The sequence below is a fragment of the Corvus brachyrhynchos genome, unplaced genomic scaffold, assembly GCF_000691975.1.
Source record: "Corvus brachyrhynchos isolate BGI_N302 unplaced genomic scaffold, ASM69197v1 scaffold80, whole genome shotgun sequence".
Classification (NCBI taxonomy): Eukaryota; Metazoa; Chordata; class Aves; order Passeriformes; family Corvidae; genus Corvus; species Corvus brachyrhynchos.
The window spans coordinates 12,815,301-12,827,416 of NW_008236769.1; the positions used below are offsets into that span (position 1 = coordinate 12,815,301).

General features: G+C 43.3%; 1 long non-coding RNA gene across 1 annotated transcript in view; it reads right to left on the reverse strand.

Annotated features, from left to right (window-relative positions):
* The window catches only part of LOC108445084, a 32,342-nt gene extending 20,256 nt beyond the window's left edge, over nt 1-12,086 (reverse strand). The window contains exon 1 of the long non-coding RNA XR_001859837.1: nt 8,220-12,086. This is a non-coding gene — a long non-coding RNA (uncharacterized LOC108445084). The remainder of the gene's footprint in view (nt 1-8,219) is intronic.
* Between the last annotated feature and the right edge of the window lie 30 nt (nt 12,087-12,116).

Genomic DNA, 12,116 nt, shown 5'->3' on the forward strand with positions numbered 1-12,116 from the left:
GCTAGCTTTTGTATCCAGAGGCTGCAGATGAGAGCCTTCAAGCTCCCTTGGGTCTGATGCCAGATGATCCATCAGCCTAATGGCCATGCCAAGACATGGTACCTTCCAGCAGCTGTAGCTGGCAAGGATCTCTTCCCAGACTCCAAACCAGAAACTGGAACTCCATGTGCGCCTATAGCCCCAGTGCTGTAATTAACTGCTGCATGGACGAGTATTGCCTGGTGCGTTCTTGGTGACACGGGGGTTTCAGTGTGCACAGAGGCAGAGGTGAATCCCCTCCCTCAATTCCCAGTGGACGATGAACTCCTGGTGTTACTCCTTTTGCCCCTCCACTTGGGGACAGCCCTTGTTGAAGCAGATGGTGTCTTTGATTCCCAGGCCACAGTGATTAGTGACTGTGGTGTCCCTGCGGGCCCAGGGCTACAGTGTTCCCTTGGGGGTGCAAGTTCAATTTTTAAACCCCTGCACAAGAGCTGACCTTTGTTTCCACCAGTGGCACAATTAGGATGGACTCAGGGTGGTCCTGGGGAGGACCACAACCTCCCTGTAATTGCTGGTGACAGCAACCATAGGCTGGCATTGGACATGGCCCCCATTCTTGTGTTGTCACCACTCTGCTGTGTGACTTCGTGAGGATGTTTTCCAGTGGGCACTGGCCTGGAGCCAGGCCACAGCCCAAGTTACTGGTTAAACCCATGGTTTTAATGTGCTAATCCCCGAGTTTGAACTACATGTACTGTGTGTCTGTGTGTGTGTGTGGTCTTGAAAACTCACCAGACTACTTGCAAATTAAAAAAAGCAAAAAACACTATAATATTTGCCCATTTGTTGCCACGGTGATGAAGGAGCGTGGGACAAAAGAAAGATATTCCGGTTGCCCCCGGGCCTGTGAACAAGCAGAATCGGAGAGAGTGGGTGAGAATGTGCTGTTAATTGTAACCAGAAATGCAGTAGGTCAGCCACCATCACTGCAAAGTGTTCTTCAAACCTCCTTTCATGTCCCAAAATGACATCCGGTAAAAGCTGGTGAAAGCACTGACAGCGGGACTTCCATTGTACCAGGCGAAACTTGGCCCATAAATTAAGCAAACTGAAAATCTAGCCTTGCTCCCTCCAGGTATTCGTTTCCCTCACTTTATCGATAACCTGGCAGGAGCAGATCTTGAACCAAATGTTATCTCGGCGCTGCCAGGACTTGCCGGCAGCTGGAGGGGGAAGGCAGCGCTGCTGACTCCCGCAGATAACAGGTGGAATGCAACAGGCGCTGCTTTTGTCTGCCATAACTTGCACTTCAAGCTCTCAGATGCTGCCGGGCCCTTTGCTGTCCCAGCCTGCAGACCTTGCCAGACAGAGCACCTTCCTGCCAGCCTGGACAAACGCATGCAAAAGAAATCCGAGGCATTTCACAATTTCCAGGTTCTGACAGCATTTGGAAAAATGCATAACCTCCCTATAAAACCCCGTCCCCAATGCATTTGCTGTGCTAAGGAGGCACATTGCTGCTTCTTGTGTGCAGAACGTGGGCTCAGAAATTAACTGTAATTGTTGGTTCTCATTCTGTATGTGCACAACATTTGGCATGAAAAGTGTCTGCATCTTCTGTAAATCCCTCTTCAATTATGTGGAAGTGTTGGGTTTAATTCAAACCATGGCTGCTCCCACCGAGCTTAAAAATAAAATAACATAAAAACAGAACTACCTAAATTAGTCATAGTATCTTGGTCATGTTTATGTTATATATATATATAGTTAAATTTGCTCCTATATAGATGGAAACCTGAAGCCCACTCTCAGAGCTACCTAGTTTGTAAAGTTTCAAGTGGCTGTTGGATCCATGTGTAGTTGGTTCTTCTGAGAAATTATTTTCCCTGTTTCAACCTACATTCTTCTATTTGCAAGAACCCAGAAAGTGATGCAACCTTCAGACCAATTCCACCACCATGAAAAAGCCAGCACCTTTGGTTCATGGCCACAAGGATGCTCAGGCACAGTATTTTTAGAGGCAGTATTACATAGCTCTTGCTAGTTACAATGGATTTTTTAGGAAGTGAAAGGGCAGTGCATTAAAAATGTGCCCAAATTAAATGCGGTCTTATTGATGTAGTTTTAAATACAAAGCTGGTCAATATAAAGATCACAGGATCTGACTTACAGTCATCAGAGATGGAAAAATATCTATCAGACAAAGCTCTACAAGGGCAGAATCTGGTTCCTCCTAAAAGAGGACTGGCTCTCATCTTTCATTGGTCTTTCTTCCATTAACCTGATCTTTGATCTCAGTTCCTGTTAGAAATATCTGTAAACAGTGATGAAGTCCCAGGCCATTAACCAGATGTTTAACATAGTGAGAAGATCCCTGCCACTAACAGACCATCTGATAAAGAAGACTCATATGAGAGCAATAAATAATAATAATAATAATAATAATAATAATAATAAAAATCTTCAGGAAAGAAGACACAGTATTTTCATTTCCTGAAGGATTCATCTGTCACCTTTGAAGCAAATCAGGCTGCTGGAAATGTGGTTCACAACAGCCCTTTCAGAATCATCAGGCTCAAGCATCCAAAGCCAAGCTAACATTTTAGTTTAACAAATATGGGAGTTCGGTTCAACTATATTAATTTCAATCCACCACCAAGTTCTTGACTGAAAAGATACCTGAAGAACAGATATTACAGAAACTGACCCTTGTAAAAGGGTATTGCAATGATTTTAGTTTAGCCTTGGCCTATACGAGGTTCAAATCCCTGAAGCGTCCAGCCCCACACAGGTGACACTCTGGGAGCTCCTGGACCATGGCTAGTGCTGTGGAAAGACTGTGTTCTCAGGGAGAGCTGCCTGGAAAGCCTTCCCAGAAAAGATCCGGCTTAGCTCAGGCTGATGGTGTTCAGAGAAAGCTGAGAAGTGTGTTTTTAAGTTGATAGACAATTCCCCTGATCTAACTGATACATAAACCCACACTGGCAGTGCTCTTCACTGAGGAAGGAAGCAAAGAAAAAAGTCAACAGTTTTACTTTAAGTTTTTATAGCCCAGTAATTTTTTACAGCATGGTAAGCAATGCATAAAGGAAAGGTGTGTGGAACCATCAGGTTAAAGACTTAAATTCTAAGTATTATATAGCCATGATTTATAAGCTATGGCTAAAGCATTATTTAGTCCCATTCACAATCCTGATTATTTAAAAGTTAAAGCCTATGACTGCAGAAATGAGGCAGAGAAGGAGATCTGCTTTAAATGTACTCCTAATTACTGCTAGAGAGCTTTTATGAAGAACAGACCACAGCACTTCCTATTGCTTTACATTTTGTCCTGTTTTAGAGCCTCAAGAGTGATGTCATAACAGGGGGAAACTTGTCATGGACACACATTAAACCCTGGACACAAGGAGAAGACCTTTGATAACAGATATTCAGATACACAGATGGGTAATTCAATAAGGGAAGAAAATGCTGAATTAAAGACATTTTTAGAGTTACTTATATGCATGTCTCAGAAATTCTACCTCTGTTCAGAGAGGCACATGCTGAACTGCAATCAAATTACTATGTCCAGCTCTGCAATTTCAATCATTTATCCCATTTATAGGGGTCTTTTTGTCTTGAATTAGGCAAAATGTGAGCCCAACAGGAAATTAAGCAACTAAGCAAAATCAGGAAATTCACTCAAGTGGCTTAGTCAGTGGAATGCCACTGCTATCTTCAAACTAAAACTCCAAAGAGGTTGAACTGCAGTTGGATTTATTTTCAAAGTGGCTAATGTGCTTTTAATTTGTACAAGGTTGGTAACCAGGAAAAAAATACATTGCTCCCATGAAGCTTGCCTTTAATTTTTTTCACAGAAGGCCTCAGCATACAGACATACATAATGAGTTTAAAAATGTAAAAAAAAAAATCCTAACAGCTATTTTAATGACAAAGTTTGAGATGCTTGTTTTAAATAAGTACCTGCTGTCCTTAGAACATTAAAAAAGAATGGAAACAGAAAAACTACACTCAAAGATTGCATTTCTTCCTCAAAACACAAATTTGATGATAGCTCTTGGAGTCGGGAGAGAGGAATTCTTTTAGTGATTTCCAGTGGCCTCCCTGCATTTGGGATCTACAGATCTGTATGCAGAGTATTTTAACTGATTTTTCTGGGAGAACAAGCTACATTTTTTGCTTCACAGAAAACACTCCACTGCCCTGAACCCTCAAAGCAATTTCTTTCTTGCAGATTATTGTTTATCTACCCAAAGTACCTAGGAACTCTTGTGATGGTCCAGGTCCCTGTTGTGCTGGGCATTGCACCAACACAGAATAAGTGTATAATCCTTGCCAAAGCCAAGAGGTGTCTTTTTGTAGTTTAAAAAGAAGACAGAGGTACCATGGCTGATCTTTATTAAGATTCCAGTGGTCCTCATTGCATTGCTCTACTGCAGTTTGAAATCAGACATTTTCTTGTGATTTTAAATAAGTATTGCTGCTTACACAGCAATGCACTGCACTTGCCTTTGATTTAAACTGAGCCATGAGATGCTTCATTAGCTTCAAGAGGAAACCATGGAGCCTCGCCCTGTGGGTAACAGGTTTGGAGCTAGAGAGTTTCACTGCTGCTTTCTGAGCCCAGTACCTGTGCCACACTCTTCCTGCTCAGTTCCTTCTTTCTGGGAGTAAGGCTTTGTGGGCAGCCTTTGATGGACTTGTAAAAACCCCAGTTTGGTATTCAAAAAACAGTTATAATTAAATCTTCTGCCTTTAACCAACAGTATGGGAGATGAGGGAGGAAAAAAGCATAGATTAGACTAGCTATAAGGAAGAAATTTTTTATGGTGAGGCTGCTGAAGCACTGGCACAGTAGTGGATGCCCCATTCCTGGACACACTCAAGGCCAGGTGGGCTGGGGCTCTGGGCAACCTGGTCAAGTTGAAGACATCTTGATCATTGCAGGAGTGTTGAACCAGACGGCCTTTAGAGGGTCCTTCCAGCCTAAGCCGTTCTGTGCTTCTGTGATAACACACAGCCACTGTTGCATGTCCTCTGTGCCTGTCTGTGTGTATCTGTACATGATGTAACAGATTAAAAACCAGTTGGGCAACTTCAACTGAATTTTGTAGAGGTTAGACAGTGCACAGTTTCGGACAGTGCACAAAATTCATGGAAGTACCTAACTGAATAGAAAACACCCTGCAAAGTATTTCTGCTGAAGACAAGGCCTCTTCATCAGCTCCTGTGGTCTCAGACAACAGAGAACACAGAACAAAAACCCCCAAACTCATGAGGTTTTCTCCTAGCCCAAGTGCAGAAAAAGTTTCAGCCAGGACTTGCATCTTAGTCAGTCAGCCTTGAAACAAATTCAAAAGATACCAAGTTTTATTAAAACAGATTTTAAAATGTATCAGCTCCATTATTATCTCCTCCCTTCTTCAGAAACATCCTAAATGTCTCACAGTTCAAAGTGCACAACTGTTTATGTGGGCACTTGGAGGTGATGAGGAAACCCCTCTTTCTACAGGACTGATGGATGTCTCTTGCTCCCTTGCACAGGGTTGATTGGGGGTCAGGAAGACATTTCCCTCCCAGTCAGGGAAACAGGGACATGAAGATTAATTTGTCTTTTTTTATCCCCTCCCTCTACAGCCAGCAGCCTGGCTGACCTCCTGAATCGTTCAGGTCATCATAAAAAAGCCTCAGGCCATGGTGATCACTCTTGTTTTCTGCTTGTGAAACACAGGTTACTCTCCTGAGAATGAAAATGCTTTTGTTTAATTGAAACCTTTGGGCTTAATATATGAGTACCTTTGTTAAATGTAAAGGCCTGAGGTAAGTAGAGGTCACACTGGATGATCTTATGGTGCAGTTCAGAGTGTCTGGGGGGCTCAAGAGGCAGAACAGCTTTTGCTTTATTGAAAGGTAGATAGAGGCAGAACAGGCTGTGAAGGGCTTTGAATGAAAAGATGGGGAGTATGTGGTTGATACAACAAAAACAGAGCACAAAACAAAGCCACCAGAGTTAGGAGGAGGAGGCTCATGTGGCTAAAGGACATGGCTAGCCAGCCACTGCAGCAGAAGTCAGTGGGTCTGGATGGGATGAGACTGGGTTAGTTGAGGGGAAAACTGAGAGAAAAATGAAGAGTTCTGTTTGAGTCACAATGGGCTCAAGCTGTCATTTTTGTGTCTGGGACAGCATTTCTGACAGGCTACGATTTCAGCTGGAGCAGAGCAGGCATGTCTGGGAGCATGAGTAGAAATGTGGTGTTTGAACTGCCTTCTGCAGGGGAAATTATCCAGAAATATAAGATGTAAGAGAAAACCCTTCAATACTTGAATATACCCAATGATTAGTATGCACAAATCTATGTGAAGAATTCATGGTTAAAATCTTGGGTACATATCACTCTGCTTGGCTGAAACACAAGGAAAATTCATCCCCAAATCCCTGTTTTGATTTGAGGATTAAAATAGTTGCTGCTTTATCTAACCACAGTCAATTTAGGAATGAGATGAAGTGACATACAGATATTATTGGCTTGCAATCACTTTGTTCTCCAGTGAAGTTTCATGTTTGAAACATCTTTGTTTCCTGAGAGATGGTAAAAGATATTAAGGCCTGACACCATGACACTGCCCAGTGCACATTTTCCACCATTTCACTGCAGAGCTTGAGTCAGAATAAAAGAAAAGAATAGCTATGCAGGTATAAACAATTCTAACACAAAGTATTTATCCAGTGTCTTTCCACAGGAAAATTAATTTGCTAATTGCTCTCTCAGATTCCTGGGTAAGTAAAAGCAGAAAAGTACCAGAACAGTGTTAACTACTGTCTCCTTGAAACAAAAACCAAAGCGAAACAAAACAAACAGAAAACTGCACCACAACAACAAAAACAAAAACAAGAACAACAACAAGAACAAAAACCTAAACAACAAAAACCCCCAAAATGAAGCAAAACCAACCAAAACCAAACCAAACCAAAAAACCCCCCAACCTCAACTCATAGAAAACGAGAAGCAGATGAAATGGCTCATACAGAAATTCTATATCAAGGATGGTGAACCATAACAAGTGTGATATGTTGTGCAGAGTGGGCTTTAAGTAACAGGGCTTATTAATCAGATTTATTTGTTAATGATATGCCTTCCCTATGCCTTGTATTGGAAATACAAGAGCTCTGCAAGCCCTGTCCTGGCAGAAAATCTGCAAGCCTGAGAACTCTGGCAGCAGGATGCATGTACCTGATGCACCTGTGCTGCCCCTGGCTTTTTCAAGGAGACACAAATTGGGGAAAAGTTCTGGGCTGAGAAAAAGCTCAGTCAGGACATGAACAAGCCATTTGGAAAAACAGACAAGTGTTGGAAAGGGCTAGGAAGGAAGTGCTGTATACTGCAAAAGAGAAGGCAGTTGGAAATGAATTTAGGAAGGACTAGAAACTTGAGAAGGCAGAAGATGCTTTGGCTGAACTCTTAGTGGTTTAGAGTTCTCAGGAGACAGGCTGCTCCTCAGGGACTGCAGTGAAAAGCTGAACAATGCTGCATTGGCTCAGCACATGGAGCTTGATTGGCCCTTTCTGAAATCCGGTGGCTAATTCATACCCTGAAGAAGGAAGTATATCCTGGCCAGTTGGCTCAATTTTAGAAGAAACAGGCAACTGTGTAGCTGGAATAACAGGTAATGGAGGTGAAAGGCTGGGTGTAGGAAAAGTCAGCTGTGTTCAGAGTGCACGGGATGGAGTCACCCTTCCATGAAATCCAATAAAAACTGATCTGGTCATGATTAACTCAACATTTTCAAAATCCTTTTAAGAACATAATATCTAGCCAGCTCATGGTGGTATGTAAGAGACCCCTGACTCTAACATCCCAGGATGTCAGCCCTCTATTTGTTTCAGATTTTGATGCTGAACACTGCTCTGCTTCTCAGTTCCAGATTATTTATTTAGCATTCTCACTGCTTTATCTCATTTGTAGCAAGCCTGTGAATATAAGTAAGGAAAAGCACATTATACAAGAACTTCATCTATTTGAGCAGTCTGAGCAAGGTTTACATTAAACCCACCAACTGATACACATAATTAGTGGCAGAACTTCTTCTTGTGCCCAGAACCTGTGAAACTGCTCAACAGAGAGAATGGAGAAGTGTAAAAAGCAGCTTTGATGAGGCTCAGCCATGCTCAAACATCCCTTCAAAACAGGAAGAACATCACCGTGAACTCAGTACCCAAGCAGTGTCTCCTGTACCTGCTCTGTCAGACTCCAGAGTCAGTCCAGTGTCTTTCTTCACCCCCTTGTGTGGGGACTCCCTGGTCTAGGAGATGGAATCCACATTGCCCCCTTGCTCCTCAGGGGGAGTGCAAAGTGACCCTGAGGGAAACAGGATCGGTGAAGGATTTTATTGGATCTGGACTCTTCCTGACATGCCTTTGTAAATTTGTCTTTTAAAACAGAGGCCCCTTTGCCACTATATGTATTTTATGGGAAAGCAGATGAATGGCCAACAGCGATTACCACAAGAAGAGAAACCATTATTTGGGGTAAATTTACCTGAGACTTACTATCCCAACTGAGACCTGCTATCCCAACCCACTTGTCTTGCTTCTGTAATTCATTGTTAAAAGAACACTGTATGCAGTAAATGCACTGACTTCTGGCTTACTAATGTTGATCTAATCAGTGTCCACAGCAAAACACTTCGCAATCAGTTTGAAATAGTGTTAGAAATGCTCATCTGACCCTTACGAGCAGTTGTGCACGTTACAGAGTGTCTGAACTATTTTTGCACTTCATGACCTTACATCAAATAGCTGCTGGGCTCCTTATCTACAAACAGTATGAAAATAATAACAAAAAAAGAACTGAGTTGCACAGTCTCCTCTGCTTCCCTTCCTGATCTTAGGTGGTAATTTGCCTAGATAGGCAGCAGCTTAGTTGTAACACACACCCGTAGCATCATGGTCTGTCTGCTGGTTTTGCCCGAGAGGCAACGCCAGAGTGTCACTCATGCCTATCTGCCATGTTCTAAGGAGGGGAAAACATTCCCTTTTTTGAATACCTGCATGCATGACCTAGGTGTGGAGACAGGAGGTTAGAGGATCTGCTATTTCTTTATGGAACACAGGGGTCAAGATGGACCAAATTTGTGCTGTAGTGAAGACTTCCATATTCTTAATGCAGCAGTTTAGGTGCACAAAATAATGCTCAGAAGGACATCTTAGAGAAGCCATGCTATCCATTGGTTCCCTAGGTGAAAACTGTCTCCTGAAGTTCATTCTGATTGCACCTATTTCAGGTTGTGCTTTATTGTAAAGAGCAGCTTTGTGTCTCTCTTTAGTTTGTTTTCTTTCCTCTTTCTCTTTTTTTTCTTTTTAATTTAGAAACCTGCCTACATTCGTGTCTCACTGTTTTGTTGGAAACAGATGGCCCTTCCTGAAGACACACAGTTGAGTGAACAGACACGGACCACTTTACCATGTGGTAGCATGTTTGTAATTAGATATTTAAAGTGCTAGACAATTACTATCGAACCTTGTCATGAGGGAAATTTAGGTCTGTGTTTACCAAGATCTGAATTATAAACTGGATCCCTGCCAGGGCTTTACTCTTGGGTATAAAATGAAAGAAGACTCTGGTTGAATACTGAGTGACATTGATTAGAGCTACCACCTGCCCTGTCTCAGACATGATCACTCACTCCTGTCTCCCACCCCGTCCTGTAGTTTCTGTTGACCACTGTATGTGGTTTGCCCATATGATAAGTTTTGGGATCATAGGAAGTACCTCCTCTGTGATATCTCTAGTTAAAGGCTCATCTTCCCACCTGGGTTTGGACTACAGAGAGGTAAAAGCAGTTCCACCCCCGAAGAAGCCAGTATAGAGCCATTGCCACACTGGGAAAAAAGCAGATGAAGTTGGAGAGGAGAATGGAAAGTGATAAATCAGGGGAGAAATTACAGGGGAGTAATTAATTACAGGGGAGTGTTACAGGAGAAGAGAAAGAAGTTCAGAGAGTTATCTAATGCACAAGACAGTTTAATTCCTGCAAAGTTTTGCCTAGATGGAAATACCTAGCCTGTGGAAGCTGAGAGCAGCAGCACTGGCTGCTGGGGAAGTGCAGCTGTGCCTGTTTCATGTGCCTCCCCCAGCGCTGCAGCCACGGCTGTGACTGAACAGTTGCAATCAAGAAACTTCAATTTCAAATACACAAAGTTCCCTCTGGTTTTACCCTGCTTGAAACATAAATAGTATAGGAGTCTGGTGGAAAGTATCTTGGAAACACTAATGCTTGAAAACTGTGGAAATAGCTGAAGTCATAGGTAAAGGAAAAACAGTTTTACGTCAAAATCTCACCTCTGAGCTGCTCTACTCCAGTGGAATACTTATAATGGTTGTGAAAGACAAATTATATCATGACTTCATTTTAAAAAAAAATGTTATTTCTAAATCTGGATAAGGATTTAGCAATGAAATGCTTCAGGGATAACTTGTTTTCAATGGGGAATTCTGCGAACAAAAACTAATTACAGGATGGAGCCAAATCCCTGCCAAGGATACGGACAGGATCATGGAAGCAGATGAACTACAATTTCCCATGCACCAGAATCCACAACAAGGCCAGGAGCAAAATGAGCACAATCACAAAGCATTTCAAGAGCCAGGGCTGAGTTATGGGAGAAGCCTGTGTACTTTCTTCTGTGTACCTGTAATCGCCTGCAAGATCTTTCTGAAGAGAGGTATGTGTTGATCTTACAGAGAACTGGAACACTGATTTAAATATTCATTGTATAATCAGGGAGAGGAATCTTGGAAAACTATGTGAAAAAAGTACTGTGGGGTTGTACAGAGTGCAAAAGATGGGAGGACAGTGATGAAGACCAGCAGCAAAACCTGGTAATGTTGTTTAAAATAAAATTGGGTTTAATTTATTGGTCTCTTAAGGTTAAAAATTGAAAGTAAGCTAGCCAAAGTAAGCATTTCCCAGGAATACAATTTTGGTTTGGACTCTGCATTGCGACGTTAACTCGGATACCTATCGCAGCATTGTCCTGTAATTCAGCAAAATCTCACAGGGCAATAAGGTAAATTCAGCTGAAAAACTCGTGCGTCGAAGGAAAGGTGAGTGAAATACAACTCCATGTGCAAACACAGAAGAACAGGTTGCAGAAGGCTGAAACAACAGATGGTTGTCACAGGGACACGAAGAGCTTGCTAACAGTTACCGTGAATAAGAAATACCTGCACCGCACTAATGTTAGGCCTGTGGGCAGCAGTAAATCAGGGTTTGGTTTCTCATGACGTTAAGGATTATGCACCCACATAAAGCAGCCTCTGCCCTGACAAGTGCACGGTGTAATTGTTGTCCAAACACATCCCACTTCCTCACTCCGGCTGACTCACGGCCGCCTCTGAGAAGCTCCCATAGGAACGTTTCTTGTGGAGCGAGCAGCAGATGCTGGGCGGCTTTCTGCCCTCCATTTTTTGGGGGCGATGAGGAATTCCCGGCGGGTGTGACGGGAAGCAGAGAGCGGGCAAGCAGAGGGCAGTGTAAGCACACGGACACGGCGCCGGGAAGCGCCGGCTCCAAGGAAGGCAACGGGAGCAGCGGGAGTGGCTTGGGCCGGGGGGCTCCGGCGGCGGCCGCGGGTGTCAGCCCTGGTGCCGCCGCACCTCGGCCTGGTGTGAAAGGCAAACACATTATAATGACTTCATTCTTAAAAAAAAAAAAAAAATACATATATATATTTTCTAAGTTTGGATAGGATGTAGCACTGAAATGCTTCAGAGATAACCTGTTTTCAGTGGGGAATTCTGCGAACAAAAACTGATTACAAGGATGGAGCCAAATCCCTGCCAAGGATACGGACAAGGATCGTGGAAGCAGATGAACTGCAATTTCCCACGCACCAGAATCCACAGTGAGGCCGGGGGGAAAATGAGCACAGGCAGAAAGGGTTCCAAGAGCCAGGAGGAGGAGGAAGGGAAACTGTTAGAGGAGGAAGAGAAGGAGGAAGAGGGAAAGGAGGAAGACGAAGAAGAAGACGAGGACGAGGAGGAGCAGGCTGCGCGTCCCGCTTGCGGCTCCATCCGGGCACGCGATGACATCATCACCCCCCGCGCGCGAAGCGCATCTTACCCCACGGG